Source organism: Ceratotherium simum, chromosome 22 (assembly GCF_057802395.1).
Source record: "Ceratotherium simum simum isolate JZ-2026a chromosome 22, ASM5780239v1, whole genome shotgun sequence".
In the NCBI taxonomy this organism is placed as follows: Eukaryota; Metazoa; Chordata; class Mammalia; order Perissodactyla; family Rhinocerotidae; genus Ceratotherium; species Ceratotherium simum.
The window spans coordinates 18,645,360-18,658,881 of NC_141921.1; the positions used below are offsets into that span (position 1 = coordinate 18,645,360).

General features: G+C 52.4%; 1 protein-coding gene across 2 annotated transcripts in view; it reads left to right on the forward strand.

The window, feature by feature from the left end:
• The first annotated feature begins 6,830 nt into the window (after positions 1 to 6,830).
• Positions 6,831 to 13,522, forward strand: part of RIMS3 (regulating synaptic membrane exocytosis 3) — a 39,648-nt gene continuing 32,956 nt past the window's right edge. For both annotated transcript variants that reach the window (XM_014784207.2, XM_087446192.1), the window contains exon 1: positions 6,831 to 7,071. The gene's annotated coding sequence lies outside the window, so the exon portion shown is untranslated. The remainder of the gene's footprint in view (positions 7,072 to 13,522) is intronic.

Here is a 13,522-nt window from a genome sequence, read left to right on the forward strand (position 1 = left end):
GCCCTGGAATCCACTGAAATGCTGAAGTGGGTCCAGGAAAGTGTTAAGGGGGTAGGGAGGGCATTCAGCAGCCAAAAGACACTGGAGAAACACCAGCCCTGGTTCCTCAGTTCCTTTGTGATCTAACAAAGGATGCAGTGGAAGGCGGAGGCAGATTGTGTCCTCAGGGCTCAGGTTCAAAGCCAGGTGTGTGTTGGATCCTCCCACAGGCTCTTTAACCAGCCACCAAGCTATTTTGGGAGCCAGGATATCATGGACACTCTGTAACTAATACTGAACTCAGTTGCCAACAACCTAAAAACCATTCTCTCTACATGATGTTCAAAGAGAACATTGATCTAGAGAAGATCTTAGAAGTGGTCTAGTCAAACTGAGGCCCAGAGTCGGGGCAGAGACTTGGCGAGATAACAAGTAGAGTCAGGCTCATCGGGGGCTGCAAGGAACAGAAACCTACCCAATCGAGCTCAAATATAAAGCAGTTTCTTGTAAGGACTGGAATGGAAACACCAGCAGGAAGGAGGCAGCTCTGGGACTCACCGTTGTCTTCATTCTTCCTATCCTCACACCCTCTCCATCTCTGCACAGGACTGCTCGTTTCTCCTCTACCTACCCATAGGCTTCTGCTTACTCTTGGTCTCTGCTCCTTCTCATCGTGGCTCACACATGGCTTTACTGACCAAGGCTCACTTGTCTCTGACCTCCCTGCTTCAACTCCCTCTGCTACCTGACAATTTCTGTTCCTTGGTTCAAGAGAGCCTCTAATTGGCCTGTCTCGGATTGTTGTGCTAGGCCATTAGTTAGAGGTCACTAGCTAATATATGAAGTGGTAACCCTTGGCTCTGAGGCTGGCCCCATCTGCTCAAGTCTAGAGGCTGGAGGGGCCAAGTGGTCTAAAGCACAGCCCCAGCGGGGTTTATGGTCTGGGCAGCTTTTCTTTGAAGTGGATGTGAATCGGCCAGGCACCGTGCCATCCCTGGGACCATGTGACTGGCACCCAAGGTTCCAGATTTCCTGCTCAGAACTTTTCCCATGGAATTTGTCATTTCTTTATTTGTGCAGCAGACATGTCTTAATGTCTGTTAAATGTTATTCATGAAGATCTTCCCCCTCCTCCTTTTCCTCTTCCTTCTCCTCCCTGCCCTGAGAAACTTAGGATAGAAAGATAAAGGCAGCAAAATAATTAGAACACCTGAGTGCTTTAGAAGAAGTATAAACAAAGTGATAATAGCTACCACTTACTGAGTACCCTGTACCAATCACTGCTGATCACTTTACATACATTTTCTCATTTAATCTTTGCAGCTCCCCTGTGAAGTTGGCACCACATTTTACACACATGGAAACAGGCTCAGAGAGCGGTGCACAGATAATAAATGGCACAGCAGGGCTCTGATGCCAAAGCCCGCTCCATTAACCACTGTGCTACACAGCCTTTACCATGCTGTTAGAGCACGGAGGACCCTCTTGGCTAGAGAGGAGGCAGGGATGACTGATGAGAGCAGTAGACTTCCAGGAGGAGGTGATATCTGAGCTAAGCCTTTGACCAGGCAAATGGGATGGGGACTGAACAGCAAGATGTGAGCACTGAGGAGCACCAGAAAGGCTGGAGTAGGGGTGTGAGCAGGGAGCAGAGCCAGCAGCACATTACATGCTCCTAAGAGTGAGTGCCCTGGGGCCTTCCTTTCACCACCTTGTCCAAGCCCTGGCAGGGACTGTGGAGTTGAGGCCATCAGCAGCATTGAAGAGAAGGATCTAGGAGAAGAAGGCAAATTCAACAGAGAATACAGCTATTCAAAGAAATGCAACTATTGCCAGGGCCTTTGTTCCCCAAATGGACTTTCAGGGGGCACGGGGAGAGTTCAACGTGAAAAATTCAAGAGGGATGAGGATCTTTGAAATATCCATATGAACAACGCTCCCCAGCCTGGATTCCACACAGCTTTCTTCCACCTGACTTTCAGGTCTTGTCTGGATGTCACTTCCTTTCTAGGAAGCTTGGTCTCCCAAGCTGGCCTTACGGCACGTAATTGCCCTTTGCCTTGTCTGTCTCTCCCATCAGGCTGTGAATTCCCTGAGGGCAGAGGCTGGGTCCTGTTTACCCTTCCATCCCCAGTAGAGCTCGTGGCTCCTAGTAGCAGCTCAGTAAAAGATAATGAAAGAATGACAAATGGCCTCCAAGGAGCCTCTGCCAAGTCTTTCAGGCCACATGGGTTTTTTTTCTCTCTGTCTCTGTGGTCCTACCAACCTCAACACTTGGAATCCTATACATGTTTGAGCCAGGGGAAACCTTAACAATCATCTCGCTATCTCCTTTCTCCCATCATTTCACAGACAGGATGATTGAGGTCCAATTTTTACTTATTTGCCAACAATCTCAATTTTATGTCTCTAGACACAATTTTTCCTCTGAACTCCAGTCCTAATCAGCTGCTTCTGCAGCCCCTCATCCAGGACGCTTCATAGTACCTGTATCTGAATATATCCAGAACTGGACTCAGCTTCTCCCCAGGCCTCGTCCAGGCTTCCTTGACTAGGTTAAGAACACTACCACCCAACCTGCTCCCAGGTTCAAAACATTGAAGTCCCTCCTTGCCACCTTCTACAACCTCCTACCACCAAGCAAACACCAAGGCCAGTAGTTTCTATCACTAAACCACAAAATCTCTTCAAATTCTCTCTGCCTCCTTAGTTTAAATGCCCCACAGCTCTCAATGAACCCCTGCAAAAGTCTCCTCATTGGTTCCCCTGAATCTACTCTTTCCTTGTTCCAATCCATGCTCCTCACTGCAGCCAGAGGGATATTTTTAAAATGCTACTTTCTCATTTAACTCTTCTGCTGATAGACCTCAAATGACTCTCCACTTAAAAAAAAATAGTAATACTTATTATTATAGCTAACATTTATGGAAAATTTATTATGTCCTAGGACCTGTACTAAGGACTTTATACATAGTAACCCATTTAATCCTCACAACACTAAATACCCCAATTATATAAATGAGGAAACTGAGACTCAGAGAAGCAACCTCAGGGCCTTTGCATAAGCTCTTACCTCATCCTTGATTCTTTGATCTGGTTGATTGCTATTCAAACTTCAGATAGGATACCTTAGGGAGATTCTAGGACCTCTCTTACCAGGGCAGGCTGTCCTATAGCACGCATCCCAGCTTGTAATTATATATTATTTTGGTGGTGGTGGTGGGGTCATTGATTGATCTCTATCCCTCAGTAGGCTTTAATTTCTGTGTTTTGCTTGTCACCTGTCCTCAGTACTTGACATATAACAAGCACTTGCTCAATATCTGTTGAATGGATCCATGAAAAGAGTTTCCAACAGGAAAGTGGATGTGGTCCGATTTGTTTGAGAAGGATTTCTCTTGTGTGAAAATTTGGAGGTGGTGAGACCAAGTCACTGCCAGCAGCTGGGTTCAGGAGGGACGGGAAGGCAGTCTGGATGAGGGGAGGGGCCATGAGATGGAGAGCAGTGGATGACCCTGGGGAGTTTTAGGAGGTAGACTGGGCAGGCCCTGATAACTGACTGGATGGAGGTAAGGTTGAGGGAGGAGTCAAGAGTGACTCCCAGGTTTCTGGCTTAGGCAAATGGTACCTTGATCCTAGGTGGGGAGCATCTGGGTGGAAAGAAGCAGCCTGGGTTGGCAGAGCAGGTGGCCCTAGACTAAGCCAATTGAAACATGGAAAAGTTCTCAAAATCTTTGTACTCAAGCACCTCTGTGCCCAGATTCTTGTCCAGCCTCATCTCCACCCTACCCCAAATTTGGGGCACACAGACCACACTCCTCCCCCAAGGCCCGTTCTTCCTCCTCCAGCCTTTGTAAGTGCTGCCCCCCTCCTTCACCCCTCCCTCAAACTCCACAAGACTCGGCTTCAAGGATGTCTCCTCTGGGACCCCTCCCCGTTCCTCCCACCCCTTCCTGGGGTTAAAGTAAACCTCAAAAAAGTTTTATTGAATTCCCCCAAGGACTTGCCTTTCTTATACTAAGAGTGGGGCCAGGAGTCCTGCAATGAATTGTATGCCATCACTTAGAGATTGCCACATCACTTCTCTCAAAGCCTCAGTTTCCTCGTCTGTCAAATGGAGGTGATAATACACTGGACCTACCTAGAAGAGTTGTTTTGAGGATCAAATGAAATACTCTATGTGTTTAGCACAATTCCTGGAACATGGTGAGCTCCCTCAAAAATTTAGCTGTTTTTTAAGAAAAAATTCCCGCCTTAACGCCCGGAAGCTGCAGGAACTGGAACCGAGGATTGCAGTTCCCAGGATGGCCACCCGAGGGAAGTGGTGAGCACCCTCTGGCTCCGCTGGGCTAGGGCACCTGCTGTGCGCCCAGATGGCCCGGCTGGGATTTCCGGGGCTTCCCGGCCCCTGAACAGGTGGGCGCTGGCCAGGGCGCCGTGGGAGGAGCCTCCGCGATGTGCCCGGCCTCGACTCTCACCGCCCCGGCCTCGTCCCCTTGTTGGCTTGGGGGAGGGGCCGGCGGGCCAGAGAGGACAAGTGTGGAGGGCCACTGGCATTTATCGCCTCCAGTTTGTCATTTGTCTTTCAAACTTGAGTATGACCACTTTTTCTCTGTAGAAGTTTTTATAGTCAAATGTATCGATGTTTTCTTTTTGGCTTCCCTTTCCTTTTGACGTGCTTAGAAAGCCTTTTCCATCTCCAAGATTATTGAAACATTCACTCATGTTTTCTTCCGGTACATTATGGTGTTACTATTTAAATATGCGCTCCACCTGGAATTTACTTCGGTGTAGGGTAAGGACACAGCTTTCTTTTATTTCCCCAAATGGCTTGCCAGATATTCCACCCATTTGTTGAAAGGCCTTTATTTCCCTCCATTTACCTGAAGTGCTATCTTTATCATACACTGAATTCCCTGGTGTAGTTGGACCCATTTCTGTACTCCATTTTGTTCCACTGATTCGTGTAGCTAGTCCTGCCTCAATACCACACTGCTTTAAATATACTGATTTTGTAATATGTTTTAATATCAGGTAAGGCAAATTCCTCTCCATTACTTTTTTTTCTGGATTTTTTATTCCTGCATATTTATTCTACATGCATTCAAGATTCAACCGCCACCCCACCCCCCCACCCAATCCTCTGGAAGCCAATATGGAGCTTTGGAGTCCCTGAAATGATATGCAAAATGTACATTTGCACATTTCTCCAGAGGGAAAGTCCAAGTTTTCATCAGATGTGCAAAGAGACCATGATTCCAAAAGGGGCCCCTGGTTTACCTGTCTCTGTGATGGCGTGCAAGGGATGAGCACAGAGGAATCTTGACTCCTCTCTTCTCCCCCACATCCTCACAGGCTCTGCTCTTCCCATCCTGCTCCTCCACCACTGTTGCAGCTGCTTCCCTGGCCTCCATCTCTTCTCCCCTAATCTAATTCCCTTTGCTGCTCCAGAGCAATTGTTCTACGACACAGGCCCTAGTTCTAGGCCTGATGTAGATTAGATGATAACAAAAGTTTAATTAATAAGTGAATAAAATTGTGAGTTACAACTCCACCACTGGCCAGCTGTGGGACCCAGCTTCGGGCTCTCCGTGTTGTTAAGTCTCAGTTTACCCTTCTCACAGACCAGGTGAGAAGGGATGACATAGGCTGAGGAGTATGTAGAAGATACAGCAAGCTATCCCCAAGTGTGTCATTTAATCCCAAATCATTGTCCTTTTCCCCCACACCTTTCCACTCTGCATTCATATTTTAATCCATGCCCTCAGCAGGCAGAATACTTGTTTTCCCTGCCTCCAGCAAACAATTAGGAAAGCAGATACTAATAATATTGTCCCCTTTGTAAATGAGTGGAATTAAGAACTGGAACCTAAAAGTGGAACTGACCAGCTAAGCAAGGTTAACACAGCAAGATGGGGCAGGCATGACCCTAGGAGAGTCTTTATTTAGCATCCTCCTCAAGTCCCAGGCTTTGAGGAACCCAGGACTCAGAGAGCCCACTTGTAAGTTCATTTAGGCAGATGCCACGACCTAGAGCAGGGTTTCTCAACCTGGGCAATATTGATATGTGGGGCCCGATAATTTTTTGGTGTGGGGGCTGTCCTGTGCATTGTAGGATGTTTAGCAGCATCCCTGGTTGCGTCTCACCAGATGCCAGTAGCAACCCCCAATGAAAACCAAAGAAATTTCCAGACATTGTCAAATGTCCTCTGGTGGGCAAAATTGCCCCAAGTTGTAAACCACTGCTCTAGGAGAAGTAGAGAGGGTCTCAGGGCAGGACCCTCCCTACTCCCTTACCCTCTGTCTGAGAGGGACGTTACAAAGTCTTTTTCTTCATAGCAGGCACTCAGGCAAGTCTTTTCTCCTCTCTGAACTTCAGTTTTCCATCTGTAAACTGGATTTAATGTTTGTAAGTCATTTCCCCCTTCTCTTACCATCTGACGTTCCTGGATCTGGTCCAGGGTGGGGCGGGGGTACCGCGGTGCCAGTGAGGTCCTGGGAGGTGCCACCAAAGAGAAGGAAGGATGAGAAAGAATAGACAGAGACGGTGGTGTAGACAGGGACCAGGCATGAGGCAGCAGCGTTCTAGGAACGTGGAGAGGCTTGAGGCGTCCTCTAGACCCCGGCCTCTAGGTCGCCCCCAACCAGGCAAACCCAGACTCTCCCAATTCCCTAGGCCCCGCCCACCACCCAAAGCCCTGCCCCGACTGGCCCCGCCCCTTTCATGGCCCCGCCCAGCCGGCCGAGGCCCCGCCCCCAGCAGGCCCCGCCTCCCTCTTCGCCTCCCGCCAGCCGGGGCTTGGGCTTTGCAGCCGGCGGCGGCTGAGAACCGTGGCGGCTGCGGAGCCGGCAGCGCAGGCGGGCGGAGCAGAGCTGCCCGGCCTGGCGGCGGGCGATGCCCCCGTGAGCCTCACTCGTCGCCCCTCCCCGCCCCGCGTCCCTACCCCCTCGGAGTCCGCCGCCCGCCTGGGACCGGGCCGCGCCTACCGCCGGGTCCGCGGGGCGGGGTCCCGGGGCGCACCTGCCCCGCCTTGCGGAGCCACCTCGGCCAGCGGAGACTCCTCCGTGTCTGGACCCCGGCCCCACCTCTGGGTAAGTCAGTAGGCCTTGCTCGCCTGGGAGTGGACGTGGGGAGGGGGTTGCGGAGGTCTGGGAGACCACTGGCGAGGGGAGGGGGGCTCCAGCCGTGAGGCGCCACGTAGGGATCTGAGTGTGCAGGGTCTAGGGGGCGGGGGCCCGGAGGATGTGCACAGTGTGTATGATGGCTCTGGGTTGGGGGCTGAGGTATGAGAGGGGAGCATGGGGTGTTTGAGGAAGCCTGGAAAATGGGGTAGGGGACCCCAGAGTCTTGAGTTCCTTGCTGATGCTCAGAGCACCTGGGGCCCTGTGCTTCAGCAGCATTGCCTGGCATGGCATTTTTGGAAAGTGCTTAAAATCTCTCCTGGAAAGGGAGCTGGAAGGCAGCCTGCCTTTCTCCCTCCTGCTCGTGCCCTGGTTGAGAAGCAGCCACTCTTTCCTCCCAATATGACACCACTGTGGTGCCCAGAGGACCTCCCCACCCCATGAAAGAAAAGGAGTGGTGCTCACTCCAGCGCTAGGGTGGGAAAAGGGGGCTTCTGGGAAGCTGGGAAAGGCAGTTGTTCAATGCACAGTGGGGAGTCCAAGGTTCAGGAGGACTTGGCAAGACCCTTGCGGGGGGAACCTGGGCACCCTCTCTTTCAGGGGGAGGGTATCTTCAGTGGCTGGCCTCCGGGCTGCTTGGACCCATGCTCACATCACCTTGTCTGGACAACCCAGGACTGAGGAGTGGGTTTCTTCCCAGTATCCTGGGCCTGGAAACCCAGGGAGGGCCCATAGCTCCTGTGGTCCTGGGTGGGGTGTGCAATGCCATACCCAAGACCAGAGAACAAGGCACTGGGTGGCACTGCCACCTGGGGGCTGTTTGGATGTGGCCCTTCGGGGCTGGGGAGCCTGGGTGAATGCCAGTGTCCAACCCCAGCCCCAGGAGTGTTGTCTGGGTGTGGAGAGGAAGGCTGCTCTCCCTTTGGTCCTGTCGTCTGCCCATGATGACTTCTTAAGTCTAGGGTCCCTGGGTTTGGGCCTGAAGTCGTGGGGAGAGGGCCTTTCTGGGCCAGGCCTGATCACCAAGGGGTTAAGCCAGCCCCACAGTTGCTGCCAGCCCCCAATTAGTCTGTAATCAGGCAGCTGCCAACTATCCCCAGGGGCATGTGGGCAGCCTAATGGGGCATTCTCTTTTGGGTTGGGGTTGGGGAAGGGGTCTGTGAAACCTGTGCTTAAACCAAGCACCATGCCCTTCAGAGCCTGTTTAGGGCCCACAGACCCCTTCCCTGCCCTCTGTGCCAGGCTGCCTGGCTTAGGGACCTCCAGCCCTGGGGTTCGACACCCACCCAACCCTCTGCAGGGTATGAAGCCCAGAGTCGGGCAAACTTGGCTTGAAACCCAGGCTCTGCCACTTTCCAGCTGTGTGCTATTGAGGAAATCACTTCCCCTCTCTGAGCCTCCTGCAGTAAAACAGACCTACCTTCTAGGTCTGCTGGGAGGAGTAAATGAAATGGTGGATTTGAGCTGCTTAGCACAGTGCCTGGTACTCAGGGGAGCTCAGTAGATAACTGCTGAACTCACAAGCAACCCCTGTGCCAAGGACTTGACGGGACAGGCAGGTAGGAGCCAGGTGCTGAGGATGCAGCAGGGACCAAGGTCCCTTCCCTCAGGGCGTGTGGTCTCCTGGGCCAAGCCCTGTCTCTGTCTTAACCATTATCTCTCCCTCCCTCCTTGCTCACAGACACTTTTGGTCTCTGGACATTAATTGGATTTTAGTCTGCAGATCCCAGGGCTGAACTGCTACTTTCTGGGCTCCCTCTATCCTAACCAAGTGCTAAGCTCTGTGGGGTCTCTCAGGGGTCTGGGTGATGTCTGCAGCTGCAACAGCAGCTGGCCCTTTAAGGAGGGAAGAAAACAATTATCCAGCCTGGGCATTGCATCAGCTGGAGCCTGGAGGGTCCCTGGGGAGGGGGTGGGGGGGGCAGGCTAATGGTTGATTTCATTAGTGCCATGTGAGAACTCTCACCCGAGTCTGCCCCCCTCCCCAGCCACAGCCTTCTCCCCCAGGCCACAGCAGCAGCCCCAGCCCCAGTGCCTCCCCCGCCCCTACCCCAGGAGCACCACCTTGGAGGACTTTGTGCACCCCAGCCCAGTCATGGGCCTGGGCAGAGGGGTGTGTCTCTTACACAGGCCTTTTGCTGACTTGGGGTGCAGGATATGCCTCCTGTATCTGCATTTTGCTGACAATGGGGGTATCTCCCCCATTAGTGTTTGGCTGACTTGGGGAGTATCTCTCCAACACTGGCATTTCGTTGAGCCAGGGGAGGGGTGACTTCTGCACTGGCCTCTTGCTGACAGTGGAGCCGTCTCCTACACCGGTGGTTTGCTGACCCAACAGGAGCTGTGCCGCCTGGGGTGTGTGTGAACTGAGGGCACGGGGTAGAAACAATTGCTGTCTGGTTGGAGGTGAGCTAGCTGGGAACAGTGAGTCATGGGGTAGAGAGGACACCAGGTACTTGGGCATCAGGCAGACCTGGGTTCAAATCCCACTTCCTCCACTTCCAGGCTCTGTTACCGCTTCAGCAGGTAGCCTCAACTCCTCTGGAAAATAGGAATAATTTACACCCATACTGGCCCACTGCATCTGGAAGGTGCCTTGGGGGATTAAATGTAGTAACTGGATGTACAGCACCCAGCCCAGGGCTGGCAGGTGGAGGGCACATATGCTGTGATGATTCTCTTCCCTTTGCAAGTTTGGGCTCCTCACACTTTGAGCTCAAAATGTCTGGACAAGAAAAGGAGGGTTGGGAAGGAGTGGAGTGAAGGGGAGAGAGAGTGCAGGGCCCTCCTGCCTCTGTTGCAGGAGGGTGCATTCAGACACCTGATGTACCAAGATCTATGAGCCAGGCAGCACTGCCTCCATGGAGCCTCCAGTCTAGCCAGGAGACGGCCCACAGCAGGTAATTACACGTGTGACGTGTGTTGAAAGGAGGGATTCAGGGAGCCACAGGTGACAGGGAGTTGAGGATGCAAAGAAGGGATGAGGGAAGGGAAACTGTGTGCTAAGGCTTGGTGATGATGGGAACAGGCCTGGTGTGGTCGAGGAGGGCAGCAGTGGTGGAGAGAGGGTAGAGAGTGGGCAGGTGTCAGCACACCCAGGTCGGACCTCCCTGGTCTAGCAAGATATTAGACTTGGGAATTATTCTGAGGCCAATGGCAGCCCCTAAAAGGTTTTCAGCAGAGGAGGCAGGGTCTGATTTCCAGAGAGGGTGGGCTAGGGTCTATGGCCCTCAGCCAGAGCCTTTTCTGGAGTGACCTTTTGCCCTCTCCTACCCCCTTCCCTGTGTGCAGCGCTGGTGCCCAGGGAGCAGGTTGTTTATGTGGCTTGCCCCAGGAGGGAGGGGGCCGGTCCCAGTCTCTCCAGTTCCCTCTCTCTGGGCTGAGGTGCATCTCAGCCTTGTTGATGTAGATCATCCCTTGGGGCCAGGTTCTCCCAACCCCTCCAAGGAGCCAGAGGGCAAGAGGCAGGGCTTTGGCACCAGGCTGGCCTATGTTCACCTCCTAGCTCTGCAGTTCATGAGGTGTGTGACCTCTGGGAAGGCACACCCATCTCTGAACCTCAGTGTCCTTGACACTGAGGGTTGATGTCATCTCTCTGTGGGAAAGATAAAATGAAATTCCAGATGGAAATTGCAAAGTTCTATCTCAGTGTCGCTTGGCATTTTTATTCTATCATATGGGGGCTGACACCTCCTCTGAGCCAGGCCCAGGGTTGGCTGGGGGTAGGGGCAGGGCTGGTCCATGAGTCTATGGTTGCACAGGGCCCTGCACTTAGAAGGACCCCACACTTGGTTTAATGTTCTTCTGTCACCATCTTGAAATTCTCAATGATTTTGAACAAGGGGTCCTGCATTTTCATCTTGCACTGGGCCCTGCATGTTATATAGTCCTGCCAATTGGGTAGGGATAGGAAGAGCCAGGGAGGGACACAGACCTGCAAATAGTTCCCAGGTGGAGGAGGAGGAAGGTGGAGGGCATGACTAACTGTCCCAAGGTGGGTGGGATGTTAATAATAGTAACATTTATTTAGTGCTTACTGTGTGCTAGGTTCTCTGCTCAGCACTTTACAGACTCATCTTCAAACAGCCCTATGAGGTAGATACTGTTATTATTTCTGTTGTATGTATGAGACAAGTGAGGTTAAGTGTTTTGGCCATAGTCACACAGCTGTCAAGTGGCAGAGCTGGGGTTCAAACCCAGGTTGTCGGACTGCAGAGCACCTGGGACTTGGACAAGGGAAGTTTTCACAGGAGGAGGGGCCTCCTGAGCTGGTCAGAAGGATAACTCTGGAGTTTGCCAGGAGGAAGAAGGTGTTGTGGGGAAAGGAGGTCTGTCAGCTGGGAAGTGCCTGTGTCAAGGCGTGATGCCTCCCAGGGCTGAGAGAAGTAACCCTTGGCTTTCATGGCTCTGGTTTTCCAAGCTTAGAGCTCCTGGTCATGCTGCCCTCAGCCCCTGCTGCTGCCGTGATTCCTCAGAGCCGCTGGGCCCCCCTTCTCACTGACTGGCCCACTCCTCCCTCACTCCCAGGTCATCTCATTTACTCTCTAAACTTCAGTGATCTCTTCTGGGCTCAAGACCTGCAGGTCTCAGTGCTTCCTGGACCACATTTAGATGTGTCACAATCAGCCTCAGGTCCAAACCCAGGTCTCCAGCTCTGCCTGCCAGCACCTGCTCTGCCTCCAGTGTGCCCAGCTCATCTCTGCCACCACCACCCACCCACTTGCTCAAGATGGAAAGCTGGAAGTTCGCCTGGACACCTCCCTCTCCCTCACCCCCACATGCCACAGCCAGTCTTCAGCAAGTCCTGTTGGTTCTGAATACCTCTCTGAGTCCGTCGTCTCTCTCCCTGCCCACCGCCCCATGCCAGGCCACCATCAGCTCTGACCGGGACCACTGCGACAGCCTCCTAAACTGGTCTCCTTATGCTTCTGTTCTTGGCCCACTTCATTTCACTTCTCACACTGCGGCCAGAGCGAATTTCTAAAGATAAATATTTCATTGTATCATTTCCCTGCTTAAGACCTTTCCAAGACTTCTTGGAATAAAAGCCAGACTCTGACGTGTTCTCAGAGGCTCTGTGGGATCTGGAACTTGCCTACCTTTTTGTATCATCTTGGACCATGCTCCCTCTCCCTCAGCTGCAGGACCTGCACACGTGTTCCCTCATCCTGGAATGCACTCCTCCTCCTGGAGCCCTGTTAACTCCTGCTTATCCTTCAGATAGATACTAGCTCGCACATCATTTCCACAGCGAAGTCTAAAAACCAGACACTAAACACCGCTCGCCTCCATAGGACCTCGTACTTCTTCATGATGCTCATCATGCTTGAATTGCTTTCTCCTCGTCTCTCTTTCTCGCTAGACTGTGAACTCTGTGGGGTCAGGAATCCTGTTTTGCCCCAGCACATAGTAGGTACACAGCGAGTTGTTCAGTGAATGAAAGGAACAGATGAATCATTGCTGCAGCATCCTAAATGGCCTCCCTGCCTCCAGGCCTGCCTTCTCCAGTCCTTTCTCCCTGCAGCCCCAGAGCGATCTTTCTAAAACATAAAACTGACCCTGTCACCCCCTGCTACTTAAAATACTTCAATAGCTCCCCATTGCTGACAGGAAAGGCCTCAGCTTCTTAGCGTGGTATTCAAAGCCCTTTGTGATCTGCGCCCGGCTGCCTCTCCAGCCTCGTCTCCCCTGCTCCCCACCATACTTTGAACTCCCGGCAGTTCCTCTAACACGTCAGGCTGTTTTGTGCCTCTGTGCCTCTGCACTTGCTGTTCCCTCCGTCTGTAATGCCTCCCTACTCCTGCTTTGTCCCCCTGGAGAACGTCCATCATTCTTCAAAGCCGGCTCAGCTGCCACCTTTGCTGTGAAGCCTCTGAGGAACCCTTCGGGCCCTCCCTGGACAGAGTTCGCCCACCCTCTCTTGGCTCCGTCTTGATGGAGGCCACAGCTCTTGCTCCTTATCTCCTGTTAAACTGAGCGCCTCCAGTGCAGGCAGAGTGACTATTTTTTCAGGATTGTTCATCTCTGTGCCTCCAGCTCCTGGCTTCTCCCTTGTCTTAATGAGGTCTTTGCTTATATACAGAAACCCACTCAAGCTGGTTTCAGTCATAAAGAAGGGCTTATTATGAGGACACAAGGGATTCCTGGGAACTGAGGGGCAGAAAAGTCATTAGCCTCTGGGAGGTGGGACCTGTAGGCCAGGAGAAATTGAAGCAGCCGTTCTCTGCGCCTCCCTGGCTGCCTTCACCTTTCTATCTCCACAGACTGGGGTTTCTCTGCTTTTCCGGATGCTGGGCCACTTCTAGTTTCTGTATTGTGTCCCTCAGTTCCAGCCACATTCAGAGATAGAACCCAGGGTTTGGCAGATCCAAACTTCCAGGATCTGCTCTGAGTGGGTCAAGTGCCCACCCTGGTCCAATCA